The 9,293-nt window shown below is 36.7% G+C and overlaps 1 pseudogene; it reads right to left on the bottom strand.

Annotated features, from left to right (window-relative positions):
* Positions 1-1,253: 1,253 nt before the first annotated feature.
* Positions 1,254-3,344, bottom strand: LOC139439931 (SPRY domain-containing protein 7 pseudogene; annotated as a pseudogene).
* Positions 3,345-9,293: the final 5,949 nt, after the last annotated feature.

Raw genomic sequence — 9,293 nt, 5'->3', positions numbered from 1 at the left:
AAAATTTCTCATCTGCTATTGTTATCTCACACATTTTAGTTCCCCCCTCAGTTTATAATTGTATTATTATTACTAATTTAGATAAATACACATGTTCAATCAACCTGACTTTCATATTTGATTTACATATTTGCTCCTTTTCTCCCTTCTGTCAGATTTCATTTTGCAAACCATTTTCCCAGTTTGTCTTGGAGATATAAATTGTACCTCAATTCTTAAGGATAAAAATTTAATGTATAGAGTTTACAAAGCTCAGTTATTCAAAATGAGTTTTACCATCTTCATATAAAGAAATTATATGCTTTATTTTTTTATTTTTATTTTTTAGTATGGCACTGGATGCTCCTTAGTTACTCTGTATTATTCATTACAGAAAAAAATACATTTAAATAAAACAGTCCATAAAAGAATAATCTCACTGAAGTTGCCAGTAATGTAAATTTCTGTCACTCTCTGTTATACTGTATGTAGAAAAGGACACTGACACATGAGTTTTTGGATTGCAGACTTAAAACTAATGAGTTCTGAACATTATCTTGACCAAGAAATCCACCCAACTCCACATCTCTATTAAAGCAAATATTGTACATAAGAAACATTCCCTTTTAAATATCTATCTCGCTATATATATTTCGCCTTAATAGTATCAGTCAAGACATAAGGTTAAATTTATTTAAATAAGAATTAAATAAACTATGCAATATGCTGATTTTCATATTACAAAACACAAGTATTTTAAATACAACATCCTGGTGGTATATTGAATACTTTGGTTCCTTAAACAACACTAACAGGCATGGCATATTTTTAAGAATACAGTTTCATCTATGTGTCAGGTAAAGCTTTACTAAATGGTAAACACTTTTAACAGTGCAGAAACATGAACTTCAAAAACAAATACATTCATGGGGAAGTGGCTGTGGCTCAATCGCTTGGGTTCCTGTCTACCGTATGAGAGGCCCTGGGATGGGCTGAAGGCTGCCTCGCCAGCACCCTGCAGAGATGTGCCTGCCAGCAAGCGCTGCCTAGAGCCACTCAGCAAGGTGATGCAACAAAAAGGGAGATGAGCAAAAACACAAAAGAGCGTACAGCAAACGGACACAGAGACCAGACAACAAGCAAGCCACAGTACAAGGGGGGGAATAAAAAAAAATACAGACACAGAAGAACGCACAATGAATGGACACAGAGAGCAGACAGCACAAGGTGGGGGACGGGTGAGCGGAATAAAAAATTTTAAAAAACACATACATTTAGAAGATCTGCTGTTCAAATAATATTTTTTCAAAACCAGGTGGAGGAGTGTGATAAAATTCACTGAACTGGCAATCCAAAATTGCACTGTCATCAACATAAACAACTGGATACACCGTCCCTCGTATACCTGAAGCTGGACAACGCAAATTTTTTCCTTTCAAATAGACATTTAGTTCCACATGGTCATACGTAATCCCCACCACTTCTCCCTCCTGGGGAAGGCTGTTTGCCGGCAGCCTATTTTCTCCTCGTCATTCCTCATCACCAGGCTGTGCACATCTCCGCGAAGAAGAATCTGATTCAAGTTCACTTTCTGAGTTGCAACTCCAAAACCCCAGATTCCTGTGGACTCGATTTTGAATTCAAAGTAGCTTTTGTTTTGATGTAAAAGTGCACCGGCCAAACAGCCTCCTGTTCCACATATTCTTCTTGGTTTTTTTTACCATAACATCATCTGTTCCCATGTGCTGCGTGGCCAGCTGCACCGCAGGCACCTACTTCAGCGGGAAGTGACCTGCTCCGCTGTCCTGGTTCACCGCAGACAGCGGAGCGTGAGGCGACCTTCTAGCATGCTTTAATTTACTATTGATTACCTTTTCGGCTATTTTTCAAATCAACAATGATTGATTGTATATTCACATATTTAATGTAACTTACTGACGAAGTTAGACCTTCACGTGGCTCATATTTCAAATGATCTGAATGCATATAGAGTGAAAATATTCACTTGAGTATATTTCGATCATTCATGTTTCCCCTCCCAAAAGAAATAAATATTTTCTTCTAGGAAAAAATATGCATAAACAAGAAATTATATACATATATATAATTGTAAAATTATTTTACAATTGTAAAATGTGTACTCTTCTCTATTTCAATTTTAATATGCACATATATCTTCAAGAACACTCATAACTAGTACATGAAAAACATCATTTATTTTTACAGCTATTTAATATTGAATTTGCAAATTCCAGTACATTGTTACATCAGAATTTATTTACAAATTCCCAGTAGGTGAATGTCTAGTTTGTTTCCCTTTCTGTACTCTTACAAATAATGCTTCAGTTAACAGTCTTGTATATATGTCAGCTTTCACACTTGCAAACGTAGTCATAAAATAAACTTCTAGAAGTAAAATTGCTGAGTAAAGAATTCTGTGAGTAAAGAATACCATTTTGAAGTACAATCTTGTCATTGTCCTCCATAAAAGTTGTACCTATTTACTATCCTATCTGAAATGTGAAAAGTATTTTCACAATTTATTTTGCCATACTCTTGACAAGAGTTTTGGATATTGCTGATAAGATGAATAAAAAGCAATATTTCAATAGCATTACAATTTTCATTTTTCTCAGCATAAGATTGAACATTTTGTCATATATATTTATATGCCATTTTAAAAAATTGTTTATCTTCTATGTCCATTTTCAGGGATCATCAAACTATTTCTGTAAAGAGCAGGATAGTAAATATTTTCAGGTAATACAGTCTCTGTCACACCTATGGAACTCTAGTGTTAGAGTGTGGAAGTAGTCATAGACACATAAATAAATGAGCGTGGTTGTGTTCCAGTAAAGTGTTATAGACATTGAAATTTAAATTTCATGAAATGTTATTTTTTTTTCATTTCAGTCGTTTGAAAAATCTTGATACCATTTTAACTTGGGGTCCATACATAAGCAGGGCAATGAACTAATTTAGGCTGCAGGCCATAGTTTGCCATGTCTTGATATAGATGATACTCATAATTTTGAATTCATATAATGTTAATATTCTATTTCTTTTTAAATTTTATTTTTTAATTATCATATTTTTAAGTTAACAAATCACACAAAAAGTTACATTAAAAAACATAAGCGGCCTAACATTGGGGGAGGCATGGCAAGATGGAGACTGAGTAAGTACACTGTCGTCATCTCTCTTACAAAAGATTGGCCGTGTGGTGACGGAGTCCTACCGGAGCAGGCTGTTTCGGGAACCTGCAGAGCAGGAGGTGTCTGGACATGGATTTGGAGAGACTGCAGCAGAATTGGTGTTTGCTCAAGGTAGAACTGCAGGTTTCTAACACTGAACACAGAAGCCATGGGAAGGTAAATTCCTTCCTCCCTAAGGGTAAGAGCCCCGGCGTTCACTGAGAACTCCTGGTCACGGGGCAGAGTTTCCAAGCCCCGTGTCCCCCAAATTCATGAACCCCAAGCCTGTGTCCCCTGAACCCCTGTGGCCCATGTTTCACAGACCAAAATACCCGGAGTCCACATTCTCCTGGGCCTCTGTTCCCAAGCCCAGCACTCCCGGAAACCCAACATTGACCTACCCCTCCAGACTCGGACTAATTCTGTAAGCAGACTAACTCCGGAAGTGGGAGAGTTTAGGCAGGAGGTGCAGAGGGGCCAAGGAGTGCAGGTTCAATTTTCTAGTCTCCCCCTTTTATTGAGTTTGGAGGAGATATTAGCTGACTTGGGGAGACCCTAGGAATAGAGAAGAGGCAGATCTGGTGAGAAAGCCCTGTTTTCCTAAATGCCCTGGGATAGGAAACTTGGTCTGGGAGAAGGTGGAGTCAGATAATTAACCAGCCCTTTGCATCACACCTAAGGGAGAGGGACAGTAGGACGTGCTTTACAGCTTCCAATAGCATATTTAGGGTTCCTGGCAAGGAGTGGGTGCTCTCTCAAAAAATTAAGAGTCATTCTCTAAGGTGAGTTAGTTCACCAAGGACCCATTTAAATTTCCTACAGGAGCCTTCAGGCAACCTTCCTGCTGCCTTGGGAGAGAAGGAAATGAGTAAGGAAGGAGGAAGGGCAGACTCCTAAGCAGTTTATTCAATTGCAAAGAGGATTCTTTGCCTGAGGCCTTGTCTGGTCTTTGTTTTTGGTGTGTTTTCTTATTTTTTCTTCTTCTTTATTCCCTCCCCCCCAACACCCCTTTTTTTCTTTTTCTTTTTTCTCCTCTCTCTTCCTTTTTTTTCCCCCTTCTCTCCGCCCCCCCCCCCTTTTTTTCCTTTTTCTTTTTTTATATTAGTGCTGCAGGCAACATTTCTTATTTACTATGCTTCCTCATCCTCAATTTTCTCTTTTCTGGGTGTACTGATTTTGGCTACCAACACTATCCCCTTTCCTTTACATCATTCTCTCTTCCATCATTTATTGTTTCTCTTACATTCCACCTCTCTCTATTTAGTCCCCAGTATTTCTGACATTTTATTGCTAATACCTCTAATCTGTTTTCTGTCATTTATTCACTCTTTATGTTATTGTCCTCTCTTTTCTTTTTCCCTCTCTCCTGACCACACTGACCTTTTAATTCATAGTGTATTCCTCCCCATATTCAGTTTAATATCTCATTATAGGTACTCCACTTTTTTTAAGGTTATAACTATACACAGTTTCCATGAGTTCAAAATCCATTCTCCTAGATCGCACATGGTTCTTCTGCTAACACTCACTATCAATACTACTATTATATTTTTCTTTTCTTATCCCTTTTGCTTTCTCTAGACCTAATATTTTCCTTTGAGGGAACATAGCCAACAAGAAGGAAATAGAATAAGAAAAAAAAGTGATAAAGAGAAGACTTAGCATGCACACAAAAACAACAACTAATTAAACCCCAAGAATAGAATAAGAAGATAATCAACAGAATAAACCCCACAAGATAAAATAATGACCAGACAGTAACAAAAAGCTATAGACCATGCCAATAATCAGAAAAAGAGACACAAATTGGAAGACTGGATAAGGAAATATGACCCATCTATATGTTGTCTATAAGAAACTCATCTTAGACCCAGGGATTCCAGTGAATGGCTGGAAAACAATCTTACAAGCAAACAATAACCAAAAAAGGACAGGGGTAACTATATTAATATCAGACAAAATAGACTTTAAATACAAAACAATTGTGAGAGACAAAGATGGACACTACATATTAGTGAAAGGGATAATCTTTCAAGAAGAAAGAACTATCATAAGCATTTATGCTCCTAACAAGGGCACCTCCAGATTCATGAGGCAAACATTGAAAAAACTAAGTGAAAGAACAGATGCCTCTACAATTAGAGTTGGGGACTTTAATACACCACTATCAACTTTGGACAGAACATCTCAAAAGAGAATCAATAAAGAAACAAAAACTTTGAACAGTATATTAGAGGAACTGGACCTAATAGACATATACAGAACATTACACCCAAATATAGCAGGATATACATTTTTCTCAAGTGCACATGGATCATTCTCCAAGATAAACCATATGCTAGGCCACAGAGAAAGTCTCAATGAATTCAGAAAGATCAAAATCATACCAAATAATTTCTCTGACCACAGTGGAGTGAAGCTGGAAATCTGCAAGGGCCAGAGGCCCAAATTTTGCACCAAGATATGGAAATTAAACAGCACACTCTTAGAAAAACAGTGGGTCAAGGAGGAAATCTCAAAAGACATTAACAACTGCTGGAGATTTGGATCTGAAGGGTATTGGGAGTGAAAGAAAGAGAAAAGGGGGATGGAAACAAAGAGAAAGAATGAGTGAGCTGGGATCAGGGAGTCTGCAAGTAATGACTCCTCAGACAACTTTATTTTCTACATGTGGCATTATATATACTCAAGCTATCGAGATAACAAGCAGTGTAACTACACATTAACAATATTCATAAATTAAAGAACTTATCTCAGAGTACAAAGATTTGGTATTCCTTTCAAACTGCAAAGTGTGTTTGCTCATATTTCTCCCTGCCCTGGACAACTTTGTCCTGTTGACCTGAAAGGCTTAATTGCTGCATTCCTATGTTAAAAGTATAGCCATGGAAATAGCACATCTCTCTTTGCAAGATCACTCTGCCTCAGTTTCTAACATTTCCCCCTTTTTGTTTTAGTTGAAATGACTGTGCCGGTCTTAGGTTGCCCTCCTTTCAAGAGTCTTACACATCATTGACTACTAGCCAAGCTCTTCGACTAGGGGAAGTTATTGAAGTGATTTTGCTAGCACCAGATTATTCACACTTCCTACAGATGCTATGCTTTGCAATTTTCTTTGAAAGCACTGTCTGGCACAGGTGAAATTCATGAGCAACAGAACAAACATGATTAGCCCTATTCCTAAAGCTGGCAGAAAATGCTGTGATTTCCACCAATTAACTGGATCAAACTTTGTAATATGTGAGATCCTGTCTGAAAAAATATCCTTATCATTGGCTACATGAATTTGATTATGAGACATTTCTAATATTTTCCTTTGTAATTCAATTATTTCCAGAGAGATATTACTTTTATGGCCTAGAAAATTATTCTTAATTTTTCTCCATTTTATATTGGATGAATTATAGACAAGAGGAGTAATACAAAAATTGCTTTCATTCCAATCACATTTCAATCCTCTTAACAAGTTTAAATTATACAATTGATCTCCAATATGCAAAACAGCCAATTCTAAATCATTAACCTGATTATTTAACTGTTCATCAGTGTGCTCTTGGCTATGCCACAAATCACTAGCATTTTTATGCCAATCATGCATATATTGTTGAATCTGAACAGTCTCATGCAAAGTGACAGCAGTGGTTGCAGCAGCTATGATGATTCCAATTAGTGCCAATATACTAATTATTAGGAGTTCAACAAATCTTTTTGTCTGTTTCAGGATTTTTTGTGCCATGTGAAGCAATAGCTGACTTTCAGGTGATGACTGCCATATTTGGTTCATTTGGACAGGAATCCATATACCTTGTCATCTTCTGGCTTCCTGCAACACACTTTCTGACAGGCATTTATACAAGGCACCATTTTTATAAAACAAGGCATTATCTTTTATAGTTACTTTTCCAGTAATGAATACAAAAGGATCCCTGACACATGCTTTCAATTGATAGGTTTGATTTAATTGTAGATATTGACCTGTTTGACTGTAATTACCAATCCATTCATAAGTAGGGGCAATTCCAATAAATACTTTCCACAAGTTTTTATGTATACTAAGATTATAGGTGTCACTAATCCAAGGGGTTGGTAACCATTTTCCTTTACATTTCCAGATAGTAAAATTGTTAGTATATACTACTTGTTCACCCAAGAATAGAGATTCTGAAAAAGGATACTGCATATTACTAACTCACTGACCCTTGTTGTTAAGTCCACACCATATAAATCTGCTGTTATATTCTTTGGAGGTCTCCATAGGAGCACTTTCCCACACTATTCCATAGGAATCATTAAAAACAACAGATCCTCTTTCTATATGGCATTCCTGCCAATCCCTCTTTCTCTTCAGGTTCTCGGGGTGGACAATTATAATTTCGCTTTTTAGTCTCAAAAGAATTATATGAGGGAAACAAAGTTATTAATAATTTGGTACCATTACTTTTCATGATAACTATAGTCCGATTTTTTGTTTGTATGCAAGGGGGACTTTTTCCAATACATAATGGTCTATGATCAAAAGGAAGGGTAAGATTATATATTTCCTTCCCTTCTTCATCAGGTTTTAAGAGTAGTCTGTCATCAATAGGCCCAGGAAACACATGTGTTTTATTCAAACATACAGGAAATGATGGGTCTCTCCATGTTAGGTTGGTTAGGAATATATGCCCAATAGGCATGATTTTCACCTGCATGAGCCAGAGTTACCATTAATATGATTAGGAGAGGAGAAATCATCTTCAAAATTCTTCTTCTCCTCTATCCATGGTTTAATCCATCAAGCTGGCAGCTAAATTTGTTCCCCATTTTCTGTAATGACATGAGCATATCCTTGCCCCCTTTACTTTTTGCCAAGTGTTAGTTAGTACATCTTTCCAATATATTGGCTGATATTCAGCTGAGTCACACAATACCTTTTCTTTATTCTTATTCAATGCATAATACTGTTCAGCAGACATTATTGAATCATATATATTAAGGAAATTTAAAGTGAATAAAGCTTTTGCCAATTGGTCCTTCAGTACTATAATGCCATCATCTCCCCCTTTTTGTTTTAATAACATTTGCTTAAGGGTATGATGTGACCGTTCAACTATGGTTGACCTGTAGGATTATTAGGAATTCCTGTGACATGAGCAATGGAATATTTAGAGCAAAATGTTACAAACTGTTTGCCAGAATAAGCCGGACCATTATCAGTTTTGATTTCTGCAGGGCATGCCACAAACTGCAAAGGCAGACCACAAATGTGAACAAACATGATAAAATCTTTCCCCACTGTACTCTGTAGCCCAGAGAAAGTGAGAATAAGTTATCAATACAAACATGAACATATTGCAATTTGCCAAAAGTTGGAACATGTGTGACATCCATTTGCCAGATTTGATTTGGAGCCAGCCCTCGGGGATTAGTGCCTTTGTCAAATGGTGCTGACAAGAGAGGGCCACTGGTAGAACAATGTTTTATAGTATCTTGTGCTTGCAATTTTGTTAAAGATGGAAATTTATGTCACAATCCATTAGTATTGATATGAGTTAGAGCATGATATTTGGCAGCATTCTGTATAGACCCTACCAGAGTATCAGCTTGCACATTATGTGTGGATAAGGGGCCAGATAAAGCAGAATGTGATCGAATATGGGTAATGTACAGAGATTTTACTCATTGATGAAGAATGCCTGCAATTGTAGGAACATTTGAGAAAGCTCATCAGTTACAGAGATATTAGCAGTTTCAATATGAGCAATGGTTAAGCAAACATATTCAGAATCAGAAACAATATTGAGAGGCTCTTTAAAAGTTTGTAGGACCATGAGAACAACCAATAATTCTGTACATTGTACAGAAGTATGAGGTGTTTGCCAAACCTCTTCTGTAAAAGAAGTGACATAAGGTGCTTTACCATTGCTACTACCGTCTGTGAAAATGTTAAGTGCGTTTTCAATTGGAAATGACTTAACTATTTTTGGCAAAATCCAACTTGTTCTCCGTAAGAATATTAACAGCTTAGAAGTGGGGTAATGGTTAGCAATAATTCCCTGAAAATCGCTAATAGCAACTTGCCATTGTGTATTTGTAGCATAAAGATGTTTAATTTCATCATTAGACAGACTACATATTATT

This window comes from Dasypus novemcinctus, chromosome 10, assembly GCF_030445035.2.
Source record: "Dasypus novemcinctus isolate mDasNov1 chromosome 10, mDasNov1.1.hap2, whole genome shotgun sequence".
Lineage (NCBI taxonomy): Eukaryota > Metazoa > Chordata > Mammalia > Cingulata > Dasypodidae > Dasypus > Dasypus novemcinctus.
The sequence above is the reverse complement of the archived record's forward strand: the minus strand, read 5'-3'. Positions and strand labels throughout refer to the sequence as shown.